Source organism: Arachis stenosperma, chromosome 3, assembly GCF_014773155.1.
Source record: "Arachis stenosperma cultivar V10309 chromosome 3, arast.V10309.gnm1.PFL2, whole genome shotgun sequence".
NCBI lineage: Eukaryota > Viridiplantae > Streptophyta > Magnoliopsida > Fabales > Fabaceae > Arachis > Arachis stenosperma.
This window is the reverse complement of record NC_080379.1, coordinates 97,835,405-97,849,749: the sequence shown is the minus strand read 5'-3', so window position 1 is coordinate 97,849,749 and position 14,345 is coordinate 97,835,405. Positions and strand designations below refer to the sequence as shown.

Below are 14,345 nucleotides of genomic sequence, written 5' to 3'. Positions count from 1 at the left end.
CTCAAAGATCCCTAGCTTCTCCATTACAGAGAGAGGCATGAGGTTTACACTTGACCCTAAGTCACACAGAGCCTTCTTGAAGGTCATGGTGCCTATGGTACAAGGTATTGAAAACTTCCCAGGATCTTGTCTCTTTTGAGGTAATTTCTGCCTAGACAAGTCATCTAGTTCTTTGGTGAGCAAAGGGGGTTCATCCTCCCAAGTCTCATTTCCAAATAACTTGTCATTTAGCTTCATGATTGCTCCAAGGTATTTAGCAACTTGCTCTTCAGTGACATACTCATCCTCTTCAGAGGAAGAATACTCATCAGAGCTCATGAAGGGCAGAAGTAAGTCCAATGGAATCTCTATGGTATCATTTTGAGCCTCAGATTCCCATGGTTCCTCATTGGGGAACTCAGTGGAGGTCAGTGCACGCCCATTGAGGTCTTCCTCAGTGGCGTTCACTTCCTCTCCTTCCTCTCCAAATTCGGCCATGTTGATGGCCTTGCACTCTCCTTTTGGATTTTCTTCTGTGTTGCTTGGAAGAGTACTTGGAGGGAGTTCAGTAACTTTCTTGCTCAGCTGTCCCACTTGTGCCTCCAAATTCCTAATGGAGGACCTTGTTTCAGTCATGAAACTTTGAGTGGTTTTGATTAGATTAGAGATCATGGTTGCTAAGTCAGAGTGGTTCTGCTTAGAATTCTCTGTCTGTTGCTGAGAAGACGATGGAAAAGGCTTGCCATTGCTAAACCTGTTTCTTCCACCATTATTGTTGTTGAAACCTTGTTGAGGTCTCTCTTGATTCTTCCATGAGAAATTTGGGTGATTTCTCCATGAAGAATTATAGGTGTTTCCATAGGGTTCTCCTAGGTAATTCACCTCTTCCATTGAAGGGTTCTCAGGATCATAAGCTTCTTCTTCAGATGAAGCATCCTTAGTACTGCTTGGTGCATTTTGCATTCCAGACAGACTTTGAGAAATCAAATTGACTTGTTGAGTCAATATTTTGTTCTGAGCCAGAATGGCATTCAAAGTATCAATCTCAAGAACTCCTTTCTTCTGACTTGTCCCATTGTTCACAGGATTCCTTTCAGAAGTGTACATGAATTGGTTATTTGCAACCATTTCAATTAGCTCTTGAGCTTCTGTAGGCGTCTTCTTCAGATGAAGAGATCCTCCAGCAGAGCTATCCAAAGACATCTTGGATAGTTCAGACAGACCATCATAGAAAATACCTATGATGCTCCATTCAGAAAGCATGTCTGAGGGACATTTTCTGATTAATTGTTTGTATCTTTCCCAAGCTTCATAGAGGGATTCTCCATCCTTCTGTCTGAAGGTTTGGACTTCCACTCTAAGCTTACTCAATTTTTGAGGTGGAAAGAACTTTGCCAAGAAGGCATTGACTAGCTTTTCCCATGAGTCCAGGCTTTCTTTAGGTTGTGAGTCCAACCATGTCCTAGCTCTGTCTCTTACAGCAAAAGGGAATAGCATAAGTCTGTAGACCTCAGGGTCAACCCCATTAGTCTTGACAGTGTCACAGATTTGCAAGAATTCAGCTAAGAACTGATGAGGATCTTCCAATGGAAGTCCATGGAACTTGCAATTCTGTTGCATTAGAGAAACTAATTGAGGCTTAAGCTCAAAGTTGTTTGCTCCAATGGCAGGGATAGAGATGCTTCTCCCATAGAAGTCGGGAGTAGGTGCAGTAAAGTCACCCAGCACCTTCCTTGCATTGTTGTTGTTTTCGGCTGCCATGGGTTCTTCTTCCTTGAAGATTTCTGTTAGGTCCTCTACAGAGAGTTGTGCCTTAGCTTCTCTTAGCTTTCGCTTCAAGGTCCTTTCAGGTTCAGGGTCAGCTTCAACAAGAATGCCTTTGTCTTTGTTCCTGCTCATATGAAAGAGAAGAGAACACGAAAGTGTGGAATCCTCTATGTCACAGTATAGAGATTCCTTGAGGTGTCAGAGGAAAAAAAATAGAAGACAGAGGTAGAAAATTCGAACTTATCAAGAAAGATGGAGTTCGAATTGTGCATTGAGGAATAGTGTTAGTCCATAAATAGAAGGATGTGAGAGGAGAGGAAGAAATTTTCGAAAAATTAAATAAAAAAGATTTAAAAAAAATTTGAAAAACTTTAATTTGATTTTCGAAAAACAAGAGTGAGAAAGAGATCAAGTAATTTTTGAAAAGGATTTCGAAATTAGAAATCAAAAAGATATGATTTGAAAACTATTTTGAAAAAGATGTGATTAAAAAGATTTGATTGAGAAGTTATGGTTTTAAAAAGATATGATTGAAAAGATATGATTTGAAAACCATTTAAAAAGATTTGATTTTTAAAAATTAATGACTTGCCTAACAAGAAAAGATATGATTCAGACATTAAACCTTTCTCAACAGAAAAGGCAACATACTTGAAATGTTGAATCAAATCATTAATTGATAGCAAGTATCTTTGAAAAAGGAAAGAAATTGATTTTGAAAAATTTGATTGAAAAGATATGATTTGAAAAAGATTTGATTTTGAAAAACTTTGAAAACTTGAAAAAAAAATTGATTCGAAAACAAAATCCTCCCCCTTGTGCCATCCTGGCGTTAAACGCCCAGAATGGTGCACATTCTGGCGTTTAACGCCCAAAACTCTACCCTTTTGGGCGTTAAACGCCCAACCAGGTACCCTGGCTGGCGTTTAAACGCCAGTCTGTCCTTTTTCACTGGGCGTTTTGAACGCCCAGCTTTTTCTGTGTAATTCTTCTGCTGCATGTTCTGAATCTTCAGTTCCCTGTACTATTGACTTGAAAATAGAACCAAGATCAAATAAACAATGCATGCAAGACACCAAACTTAAAATTAGACACTAGACTCAAACAAGAAACATAAAATCTTTTTGGTTTTTTTATGGTTTTGTAAATTTTTTTTTGTGCTTTTTCGAAAATTATATGAAAATAGAAAATAAAGGTTTCAGAATTCTCAATTTGATTTCCAGGGATCATTGCAATGCTAGTCTAAGACTCCGGTCCAGGAATTAGACATGGCTTCACAGCCATCCAAGCTTTCAAAGAAAGCTTCGGTCCAAAACACTAGACATGGCCAATGGCCAGCCAAGCCTTAGCAGATCATTGCTCCAATAGCAAGATTGATAGAAATCAACAAGCTATTGTGATGATCAGTTGAAACCTCGGTCCAATAAGATTAGACATGGCTTCTCAGCCAGCCAGATTTCAATAGATCATCATGAAACACTAGAATTCATTCTTAAGAACTCTGAAGAAAAATACCTAATCTAAGCAACAAGATGAACCGTCAGTTCTCCATACACAGAACAATTCCCCGGCAACGGCGCCAAAAACTTGGTGCACGAAATTGTGATCATCAATGGCGCCACAGACTTGGTGGGCTCATTGCAATCTCAACTCTCTATCACAACTCCGCACAACTAACCGGCAAGTGCACTGGGTCGTCCAAGTAATAAACCTTACGCGAGTAAGGGTCGATCCCACGGAGATTGTTGGTATGAAGCAAGCTATGGTCACCTTGTAAATCTTAGTCAGGCAGACTCAAATGGGTATAGATGATATATGAATAAAACATAAAGATAAAGATAGAGATACTTATGTATATCATTGGTGAGAGCTTCAGATAAGCGTATGAAGATGCTTTCCCTTCCGTCTCTCTGCTTTCCTACTGTCTTCATCCAATCCTTCTTACTCCTTTCCATGGCAAGCTTATGCAAGGGTTTCACCGTTGTCAGTGGCTACCTCCCATCCTCTCAGTGGAAATGTTCAACGCACCCTGTCACGGCACGGCTATCCAGCTGTCGGTTCTCGGTCAGGCCGGAATAGAATCCAGTGATTCTTTTGCGTCTGTCACTAACGCCCCGCCTGCTAGGAGTTTGAAGCACGTCACAGTCATTCAATCATTGAATCCTACTCAGAATACCACAGACAAGGTTAGACCTTCCGGATTCTCTTGAATGCTGCCATCAGTTCTTGCCTATACCACGAAGACTCTGATCTCACGGAATGGCTGGCTCGGTTGTCAGGCGATCAACCATGCATCGTGCATCAGGAACCTAAGAGATAAACACTAGAGCCTTGTATGCTTGTAGAACAAAAGTGGTTGTCAGTCACTTTGTTCATAGGTGAGAATGATGATGAGTGTCACGGATCATCACATTCATCAAGTTGAAGAGCAAGTGATATCTTGGACAAAGAATAAGCGGAATTGAATAGAAGAACAATAGTAATTGCATTAATACTCGAGGTACAGCAGAGCTCCACACCTTAATCTATGGTGTGTAGAAACTCCACCGTTGAAAATACATAAGAACAAGGTCTAGGCATGGCCGTGAGGCCAGCCTCCCAGTGATCAAAAGATTCAAAGATCTCCAGATGAAAAATACAATAGTAAAAGGTCCTACTTATAGGGAACTAGTAGCCTAAGGATTACAAAGATGAGTAAATGACATAAAAATCCACTTCCGGGCCCACTTGGTGTGTGCTTGGGCTGAGCAATGAAGCATTTTTCGTGTAGAGACTCTTCTTGGAGTTAAACGCCAGCTTTTATGCCAGTTTGGGCGTTTAACTCCCATTTTGGTGCCAGTTCCGGCGTTTAACGCTGGAAATTCTAAAGGTGACTTTGAACGCCGGTTTAGGCCATCAAATCTTGGGCAAAGTATGGACTATCATATATTGCTGGAAAGCCCAGAATGTCTACTTTCCAACGCCGTTGAGAGCGCGCCAATTGGGCTTCTGTAGCTGCAGAAAATCCACTTCGAGTGTAGGAAGGTCAGAATCCAACAGCATCTACAGTCCTTTTCAGTCTCTGGATCAGATTTTTGCTCAGGTCCCTCAATTTCAGCCAGAAAATACCTGAAATTACAGAAAAACACACAAACTCATAGTAAAGTCCAGAAAAGTGAATTTTAACTAAAAACTAATAAAAATATACTAAAAACTCAACTCAAACTACTAAAAACATACTAAAAACAATGCCAAAAAGCGTACAAATTATCCGCTCATCAGAAGGGTCTTCTAAGCATGATGCATTTATCCTTCTCCTTCCTAGTGTCTAAGATTATGAAATCAGCAGGGATGTAAAGGCCTTTAACCTTTACTAATACGTCCTCTACCATTCCATAAGCTTGTTTTATTGACTTGTCTGCCATCTCTAATGAGAATGTGGCAGCCTGTACCTCAAAGATCCCTAGTTTCTCCATTACAGAGAGTGGCATAAGATTTATACCTGACCCTTAGGTCACACAAAGCCTTCTCAAAGGTCATGGTGCCTATGGTATAGGGTATTAAGAATTTACTAGGATCTTGTTTCTTTTGAGGTAAAGTTTGCTGAACCCATGTATCTAGTTCACTAATGAGCAAGGGAGGTGCATCTTCCCAAGTCTCATTACCAAATAACTTGGCATTCAACTTCATGATGGCTCCTAGATATTGAGCAACTTGCTCTTCAGTTATATCTTCATCCTTTACAGAGGAAGAATAGTTCTCAGAGCTCATGAATGGTAGAAGGAGGTTCGATGGAATCTCTATGGTTTCTATATGAGCCTCAAATTCCTTTAGGTCCTCAATAGGGAACTCCTTTCTGTTTGGGGGACGTCCCATGAGGTCTTTCTCATTGGAATTCACGTCCTCTCCTTCCTCCTTGGATTCGGCCATATAGACAATATCAATGGCCTTGCACTCTCTTTTTGGATTCTCTTATGTATTGCTTGGGAGAGTACTAAGAGGAGTTTCAGTGATTTTATTACTCAGTTGGCCCACTTGTGCCTCTAAATTTCTAATTGAGGACCTTGTTTCAGTCATGAAACTTAAAGTGGCCTTAGACAGATCAGAGACTATGTTTGCTAAGTTAGAGGGACTCTGCTCAGAATTCTCTATTTGTTGCTGAGAAGATGATGGAAAAGGCTTGCTATTGCTGAGCCTGTTTCTTCTACCATTGTTAAAGCCTTGTTGAGGCTTTTGTTGATCCTTCCATGAGAAATTTGGATGATTTCTCCATGAGAAATTATAGGTGTTCCCATAGGGTTCACCCATGTAATTTACCTCTGCCATTGCAGGGTTCTTAGGATCATAAGCTTCTTCTTCAGAAGATGCCTCTTTAGTACTGTTGGATGCACTTTGCCATCCATTCAGACTCTGAGAGATCATGTTGACTTGCTGAGTCAATATTTTGTTTTGAGCCAACATGGCATTCAGAGCATCGATTTCAAGAACTCCCTTCCTCTAAGGCGTCCCATTACTCACATGATTCCTCTCAGAAGTGTACATGAACTGGTTATTTGCAACCATGTCAATAAGTTCTTGAGCCTCTGCAGGGGTTTTCTTTAGGTGAATTGATCCACCTGCAGAATGGTCCAGTGACATCTTAGAGAACTCAGTTAGACCATAGTAGAATATATCCAAAATAGTCCACTCTAAAAGCATGTCAGAAGGACATCTTTTGGTCATCTGCTTGTATCTTTCCCAAGCTTCATAGAGGGATTCACCATCTTTTGTTTGAAGGTCTGAACATCCACTCTAAGCTTGCTCAGCTTTTGAGGAGGAAAGAACTTAGACAAGAAGGCTGTGACCAGCTTATCCCAAGAGTCCAGGCTATCTTTAGGTTGTAAGTCCAGCCATGTTCTAGCTCTGTCTCTTACAGCAAAAGGGAAAAGCATGAGCCTGTAGACTTCAGGATATACTCCATTAGTCTTAACAGTCTTACAGATCTGCAAGAACTCAGTTAAAAATTGATAGGGATCTTCTGATGGAAGTTCATGAAACTTGCAATTCTGGTGCATTAGGGAAACTAGTTGAGGTTTCAGCTCAAAATTGTTTTCTCCAATGGCAGGGATTGAGATGCTTCTTCCATCAAATTTGGAAGTAGGTGTAGTATAATCACCAAGCATCCTCATTGCATTATTATTGTTTCATTATTTTAGGCTGCCATCTCCTCTTCCTTTTCGAAAATTTCTGTAAGGTTGTCTCTGGATTCTTGTAATTTAGCTTTTCTTAGTTTCCTCTTCAGAGTCCTTTTAGGTTCAGGATCTGCTTCAACAAGAATATTCTTGTCCTTGCTCCCTTTCATATGAAAAAAAAAGGGAACAAAAAATAATAATAGGGATCCTCTTTACCACAGTAAAGAGATTCCTTTATGTGAGTAGAAGAATAGAAGAGTAGAAGAAGGATAAGAAAAATTCGAACACAGAGGAGATGAGAGGGTTCGAATTTTTAGATGAAGAGAAGAGTTAGTAAATGAATAAATAAATAGAAGAAGATGAGATAGAGAATTCGAATATTATTTTTGAATAATTAGTGATTTTTGAAAATTAGGAGAAGAAATAAAATTAAAATTTGAAACAATTAGTTAATTAAAAGAATTTTGAAAAAAGTGAGGGTGATTTTCGAAAATTAGAGAGAGAAAAGTAGTTAGGTAGTTTTGAAAAAGATAAGAAATAGTGAAACAAACAAAAAGTCAATTAGTTAGTTGAAAAAGATTTCAAATTCAATTTTGAAAAGATAAGAAGTTAGGAGAGATATTTTGAAATCAAATTTTTGAAAAGATATGATTGAAATTTGTTTAGAAAAAGATTTAATTTTTAAAATTAAAATTGATTACTTGACTAACAAGAAACTAAAAGATATGATTCTAGAATTTAAAAATTGAACCTTTCTTAACAAGAAAGTAACAAACTTCAAATTTTTGAATCAATCACATTAATTGTTAGTAATTTTTTGAAAATTTGAAATGGAATTAAGAAAAAGATTTTGAAAAATCAATTTTTAAAATTTTCAAAAATACAAAAGAAAAAATGAAAAAGATTTGATTTTTGAAAAAGTTTTAAAAATATAAGATTTTTAAAATTGAAATCTTGACTTGACTAACAAGAAACAACTTATTTTAAAAATTTTTGACTAAGTCAGCCCAAAGATTTCAAAAATTATGAGTAAAACAGGGAAAAGATATTTTTTTATTTTTTTTGAATTTTTAATGATGAGAGAGAAAAACACAAAAATGACTCACAACATGAAAAATTAAGATCAAAACAAAGAAAACATGCAAGAACACTATGAATGTCAAGATGAACACCAAGAACACTTTGAAGATCAAGATGAATATCAAGAACTATTTTTTGAAAAATTTTCAAGAAAAGGAAAACATGCAAGACGCCAAACTTAGAAATTTTTCATGTTTAGACACTATGAATGCAAAAATGCATATGAAAAACAACAAAAGACACAAAACAAGAAAATATGAAGATCAAACAAGAAGACTTACCAAGAACAACTTGAAGATCATGAAGAACACATGCATGAATTTTCGAAAAATGCAAAAGTTTTTAAAGCATGCAATTGACACCAAACTTAAAAATTGACACTAGACTCAAACAAGAAACACAAAATATTTTTTATTTTATGATTTTATAAAAATTTTTTTTCGAAAATTAATTAATTTTTTGAAAAACGAAAACAAAGAGAAAAATTTTTTGAAAAATTTTTTAAAAATTTTTGAAAAGAAAATTACCTAATCTGAGCAATAAGATGAACCGTCAGTTGTCCAAACTCAAACAATCCCCGGCAACGGCGCCAAAAACTTGGTGCGCGTAAATTGTGATCATCAACAATGGCGCCAATAGACTTGGAGCTCTCAAACGTGAATCACACTTTGTCACAACTTCGCACAACTAACCAGCAAGTGCACTAGGTCGTCCAAGTAATACCTTACGTGAGTAAGGGTCAATCCTACGGAGATTGTTGGTATGAAGCAAGCTATGGTCATCTTGTAAATCTCAGTTAGGCAGATTCAAATGATTATAATGGTTTTTGAATATAAGGATAAATAAACAGAAAACAAAGATAGAGATTGGTGCACGAAATTGTGATCATCAACAATGGCTCCAATAATTTGGTAGCGCTCTCATACGTGAATCACACTTAGTCACAACTCCGCACAACTAACCAGCAAGTGTACTGGGTCGTCCAAGTAATATCTTACGTGAGTAAGGGTCGATCCCACAGAGATTGTTGGTATGAAGCAAGCTATGGTCATCTTGTAAATCCCAGTCAGGCGGATTCAACTGTATTAAGAAATTATAGTAAACGAAAATAAATAAAATAGGATAGAGTTACTCATGTAATTCAATGGTAGGAATTTCAGATAAGGCAAGGAGATGCTGTGTCCTTTCTGAATCTCTGCTTTCCTACTGCCTTCCTACTGCCTTCCTTCAATCCTTCTTACTCCTTTTCATGGCAAGCTGTATGTAGGGCGTCACCGTTGTCAATGGCTACATCCCATCCTCTCAGTGAAAATGGTCCAAATGCTCTGTCACAGCACGGCTAATCATCTGTCGGTTCTCGATCATGTTGGAATAGAATCCCTTGATTCTTTTGCGTTTGTCATCACGCCCAACAATCGCGAGTTTGAAGCTCGTCACAGTCATTCAATCCCGGAATCCTACTCGGAATACCACAGACAAGGTTAGACTTTCCGGATTCTCATGAATGCCACCATCAATTCTAGCTTATACCACAAAGATTCTGATTAAGAAATCCAAGAGATATGCACCCGGTCTAAGGTAGAACGGAAGTGGTTGTCAGTCACGCTTGTTCATAGGTGAGAATGATGGTGAGTGTCATGGATCACCACATTCATCATGGTGAAGTGCAACGAATATCTTGGAACAGGAATAAATCGAATTGAATAGAAAATAGTAGTAATTGCATTAAAACTCGAGGTACAGCAGAGCTCCACACCCTTAATCTATGGTGTGTAGAAACTCCACCATTGAAAATACCTAAGTGATGAAGGTCCAGGCATGGCCGAATGGCCAGCCCCCAGACGTGATCAATAGTCCCCTAAGATGAATAATAAAATAAAACTGAGACCAAAGATCAAAATACAATAGTAAAAAGTTCTATTTATACTAAACTAGTTACTAGGGTTTACAGAAATAAGCTTAAGTGCAGAAATCCACTTCCGGGGCCCACTTGGGTGTATGATTGGGCTGAGCTTGAACTTTACACGAGCTGAAGCTTCTTTTGGAGTTGAACGCCAAGTTGTAACGTGTTTTTGGCGTTCAACTCTGGTTCGTGACGTGTTTCTGGTGTTTGACTCCAGAATGCAGCATGGAACTGGCGTTGAGCGCCAGTTTACATCGTCTAATCATGAATAAAATATGGACTATTATATATTGCTGGAAAGCTCTGAATGTCTACTTTCCAAAGCCATTAAGAGCGCGCCATTTGGAGTTTTGTAACTCCAGAAAATCCATTTCGAATGCAGGGAGGTCAGAATCCAACAGCATCAGCAGTCCTTTGTCAGCCTTCTTTCAGAGTTTTGCTCAGGTCCCTCAATTTCAGCCAGAAATTACCTGAAATCACAAAAAAACACACAAACTCATAGTAAAGTCCAGAAATGTAAATTTAGCATAAAAACTAATGAAAACATCCCTAAAAGTAGCTAGATCCTACTAAAAACTACCTAAAAACAATGCCAAAAAGCGTATAAATTATCCGCTCATCATAACACCAAACTTAAATTGCTGCTTGTCCCCAAGCAACTGAAAATCAATTAGGATAAAAAGAAGAGAATATACTATAAATTCCAAAATATCAATGAATATTAATTCTAATTAGATGAGTGGGACTTGTAGTTTTTTGCTTCTGAACAGTTTTGGCATCTCACTTTCTCCTTTGAAGTTTAGAATGATTGGCATCTATAGGAACTTAGAATTTCAGATAGTGTTATTGATTCTCCTAGTTAAGTTTGTTGATTCTTGAACACAGCTACTTTTATGAGTCTTGGCCGTGGCCCTAAGCACTTTGTTTTCCAGTATTACCACCACATCAATATAATTAAACTAAATTCAAGGATAATTTCGAAATTCATGTACTTCTTGTTCTTTTGAATTAGAAACATTTTTCATTTAAGAGAGGTGAAGGATTTATGTATTTATTCATAGCTTTAAGACATAGTTATTACTTACTAATGATCATGTAATAAAGACAAAAAACATAAACACACATATAGCATAAAAATCGAAAAACAAAGATAGGAACAAGGAAGTTAAGGAATGAGTCCACCTTAGTGAGGGTGGCGCCTTTTTGAAGGATTAATGGTACTTTTTTAGCTCTTTTATGTCTCTTCCTTGCCTCTGTTGCTTGATCCCTAGTGATTTTGGTGCTCTTATCCTTAGTTGCTCCCAATACTTGTGTGGAGAAAAATGTATCCCCTGATGTATCTCAGGGATTTCTTGATGTGCAGTCAAATGCTCTTCTACTGAGCTATGGACCCTTGAGATGAATCTCTCCATCTCCCATGACTTGGAGGTGGAAAATTTTTTTTCCTTTTTTATCTTTTTTTTTTTTTGAGGTTTCTCTAGCCTTAGGTGCCATCAATGGTTATGGAAAAACAAAAAAGCTATGCTTTTACCACACCAAACTTAGAATATTGCTCGCCCTCGAGCAAAGAAGAAAGAATAGAAGGAGAAGGTGAGTTAAGGTAGGTGGGGATCCTGTGGGGGTCCATAGATCCTGAGATGATCCTGTGGGGTCCACAGATCCTGAGGTGTCAAAGATTTACATCCCTGCACCAATTAGGCATGTAAAACACCTTTGCATGCAATTCTGGCGTTTAAACGCCGGATTGATGCTTGTTTTGGGCGTTCAGCGCCCATCTGCAGCATGTTTCTGGCGTTGAATTCCAGTTCCATGCTTGTTTCTGGCATTCAGTGCCAGCTCTCCTCAGGGTGTATTCCTGGCATTTGAACTCTAGGATGTTGCTTGTTTCTGGCGTTCAACGCCAGATCCATGCTCTGTTCTGGCGTTGAATGCCAGCCAGATGCTCCTTACTGGCGTTTAAACGCCAGTAAGCCCTGTTTTTAATTTTAGTATTTATTTTGTGACTCCACATGATCATGAACCTAATAAAACATAAAAGAACAATAAAAATAAAAATAAAGTTAGATAAATAAAAATTGGGTTGCCTCCCAATAAACGCTTCTTTAATGTCAATAGCTTGACAGTGGGCTCTCATGGAGCCTCACAGGTGATCAGGCCAATGTTGTAGACTCCTAACACCAAACTTAGAGTTTGGATGTGGGGATTTCAACACAAACTTAGAGTTTGGCTGTGGCCTCTCAACACCAAACTTAGAGTTTGATTGTGGGGGCTTTGTTTGACTCTGTACTGAGAGAAGCTTTTCATGCTTCCTCTCCATTGTTAAAGAAGAAGATCCTTGAGCCTTAAACACAAGGTAGTCTCCATTCAATTGAAGGACAAATTCTCCTCTGTTAAAATCAATCACAGCTCCTGCTGTGGCTAGGAAAGGTCTTCCAAGGATGATGCATTCATCCTCTTCCTTCCTAGTATCTAAGATTATGAAGTCAGCAGGGATGTAAAGGACTTTAACCTTTACTAACACGTCTTCTACTAATTCATAAGCTTGTCTTACTGACTTGTCTGCCAATTGTAATGAGAATAAGGCAGGCTGTACCTCAATGATCCCCAGCTTCTCCATTACAGAGAATGGCATAAGATTTATGCCTGACCCTAGGTCACACAGAGCTTTCTCAAAGATCATGGTGCCTATGGTACAGGGTATTAAGAATTTCCCAGGATCTTGTTTCTTTTGAGGTAAAGTTTGTTGAACCCATGTATCAAGTTCACTAATGAGCAAGGGAGGTTCACCTTCCCAAGTCTCATTACCAAATAACTTGGCATTCAGCTTCATGATGGCTCCTAGATATTGAGCAACTTGCTCTCCAGTTACATCTTCATCCTCTTCAGAGGAAGAATAATCTTCAGAGCTCATGAATGGCAGAAGGAGATTTAATGGAATCTCTATGGTCTCTATATGAGCCTCAGATTCCTTTGGATCCTCAATAGGGAACTCCTTCCTACTTGAGAGACGTCCCATGAGATCTTCCTCATTGGGATTTGCGTCCTCTCCCTCCTCCTTGCATTCGGCCATATTGATTATATCAATGGTCTTGCACTCTCTTTTTGGATTCTCTTCAGTATTACTTGGGAGAGTACTAGGAGGAGTTTCAGTGATCTTCTTACTCAGCTGGCCCACTTGTGCCTCCAGATTTCTGATGGAGGATCTTGTTTCATTCATGAAACTTAAAGTGGCCTTAGACAGATCAGAGACTAAATTTGCTAAGTTAGAGGTATTCTGTTCATAATTCTATGTCTATTGCTGAGAAGATGATGGATAAGGCTTGATATTGCTGAGCCTATTTCTTCCACCATTATTAAAGCCTTGTTGAGGCTTTTGTTGATCCTTCCATGAGAAATTTGGATGATTTCTCCATGATGAATTATAGGTGTTTCCATAAGGCTCACCCATGTAATTTACCTCTGCCATTGCAGGGTTTTCAGGATCATAAGCTTCTTCTTCAGAAGATGCCTCTTTAGTACTGTTGGATGCATTTTGCCATCCATTCAGACTTTGAGAAATCATGTTGACTTGATGAGTCAATATTTTGTTCTAAGCCAATATGACATTCAGAGCATCAATTTCAAGAACTCCCTTCCTTTGAGGCGTCCCATTATTCACGAAATTCCTCTCAGAAGTGTACATGAATTGGTTATTTGCAACCATGTCAATAAGTTCCTAAGCTTCTGCAGGCATTTTCTTTAGGTGAATGGATCCACCTGCAGAATGGTCCAATGACATCTTGGAAAACTCAGATAGACCATAATAGAATATATCTATTATGGTCCATTCTGAAAACATGTCAGAAGGACATCTTTTGGTCATCTGTTTGTATCTTTCCCAAGCTTCATAGAGGGATTCACCATCTTTTTGTTTGAAGATTTGAACATCCACTCTAAGCTTGCTCAGCTTTTGAGGAGGAAAGAACTTAGCCAAGAAGGCTGTGACCAGCTTATCCCAGGAGTCCAGGTTATCTTTAGGTTGAGAGTCCAACCATGCTCTAGCTCTGTCTCTTACAGCAAAAGGGAAAAACATGAGCCTGTAGACTTCAGGATCTACTCCATTAGTCTTAATAGTCTCACAGATCTGCAAGAACTCAGTTAAAAACTGGTAAGGATCTTCTGATGGAAGTCCATGAAACTTGCAGTTCTGTTGCATTAGAGCAAGTAATTGAGGTTTCAGCTCAAAATTGTTTGCTCCAATGGCAAGAATTGAGATGCTTCTTCCATCAAACTTGGAAGTAGGTGTAGTATAATCACCAAGCATCCTCCTTGCATTATTGTTGTTGGGTTCGGCTGCCATCTCCTTTTCTTGTTTGAAAATTTCAGCAAGGTTGTCTCTGGATTGTTGTAATTTAGCTTCTCTTAGTTTTCTCTTCAGAGTCCTTTCAGGTTCTGGATCAGCTTCAACAAGAATGCCTTTTTCCTTG

General features: G+C 38.5%; 2 non-coding genes across 2 annotated transcripts; both read left to right on the top strand.

The window, feature by feature from the left end:
- Positions 1–1,236: 1,236 nt before the first annotated feature.
- LOC130971339 (small nucleolar RNA R71) lies at positions 1,237–1,344 on the top strand. Its single transcript, XR_009082563.1, has one exon. It is a non-coding gene; the product is annotated as a small nucleolar RNA R71 (small nucleolar RNA).
- A 12,371-nt stretch (positions 1,345–13,715) lies between these two features.
- Positions 13,716–13,819, top strand: LOC130971077 (small nucleolar RNA R71). The gene has a single exon (XR_009082311.1). It is a non-coding gene; the product is annotated as a small nucleolar RNA R71 (small nucleolar RNA).
- Positions 13,820–14,345: the final 526 nt, after the last annotated feature.